At 48.0% G+C, this 1000-nt stretch overlaps 1 long non-coding RNA gene across 1 annotated transcript in view; it reads right to left on the bottom strand.

Moving 5' to 3' along the window:
- LOC113812368 (uncharacterized) overlaps positions 1-781 on the bottom strand; it is a 2828-nt gene extending 2047 nt beyond the window's left edge. Inside the window, exons 1-2 of the long non-coding RNA XR_003476309.2 lie at positions 423-781; positions 1-276 (exon numbers count right to left, since the gene is read on the bottom strand). The exon at positions 1-276 is cut by the window's left edge and continues 2047 nt beyond it. This is a non-coding gene — a long non-coding RNA (uncharacterized lncRNA). The remainder of the gene's footprint in view (positions 277-422) is intronic.
- Between the last annotated feature and the right edge of the window lie 219 nt (positions 782-1000).

Here is a 1000-nt window from a genome sequence, read left to right as displayed (position 1 = left end):
ATATACACTGTGGATCTTGACCAGCGTCCGCGATAAATCTTGATTACGTTACACAATTGGCTGCGGCCGCTGTTTCTTCACAGATCTCGACTTTGTTTATCTTGAGTGGACCAATATTTCGCGGTGTGTCTGGACCACTGTTCGCGATGGGCTCCACAAACAGGAAACAGGGGCTATGCTTCACGTCAGAGCGGGTGGTGTTCAGATGTGCAGCAAGGACCGTCAGGTGTTATTTGTGGTGATATGGAGGGACGTGAAGCCCTAACTCCTCAGCTCCTGAAACGTGAGAAAACGAAGATACATTTTAGATCTGTTGAGAAATCCTACCATCGATAATAAAAATTAATGTAAAGGGATGTCTTAATTGTACTTCATCATGAACATTAGTTTTATGTAAAAGAAAAAAGATGTTTAGGCCTTACCATTCAAGTGGATCTCCAGACACTCCCCGCCTTCGAGTGTTCTCAGGCCCAGACGCTTCAGAATGGTCTTGTCACGTCGAAGGTGGAAACTGGCTCCGAGTGTTTCTAAAGCTGGCGTTAAGTCTTCTTGAAGGTGGGCAGCCTTCTGGCGTCGAAGTCATCGTCGTAGTTAAAGGCACTGCTCGTGTGTTTATGTGAAATATATGTTAAATGAGTGAATGTATAATATATATCAGTGTGTGAGTGTCTGTGTGTCTGTGCATGTTTGTGTTGATGTATGTGTTTATGTTAGTGTATGTGTATGTGTGTGTGGTCCCCCCTCTTGTGTAACGGCCCAGAGGGGACTGGCGAATCTGTTGGTGAGAGTTGATTATAAAGCCAACAGGAGCGGCGTGGGGGGAGGGGGGAGGACGACGTACCCCGGTGGCCCAGTGGGCAACCCCGCCGTCACGCGACCACCGACCTCTACCTTGTGACGTCGCACCCTCGTGCCTGGCCGACCTTCCCAGCTCCGCACGGGAAAAAATGCGATAGCGGAACCTTGATTTTTTTCTTCCCAAGGACAAGAACTTTATTTC

The sequence above is a fragment of the Penaeus vannamei genome, chromosome 31, assembly GCF_042767895.1.
Source record: "Penaeus vannamei isolate JL-2024 chromosome 31, ASM4276789v1, whole genome shotgun sequence".
Classification (NCBI taxonomy): domain Eukaryota; kingdom Metazoa; phylum Arthropoda; class Malacostraca; order Decapoda; family Penaeidae; genus Penaeus; species Penaeus vannamei.
The sequence above is the reverse complement of the archived record's forward strand: the minus strand, read 5'-3'. Positions and strand labels throughout refer to the sequence as shown.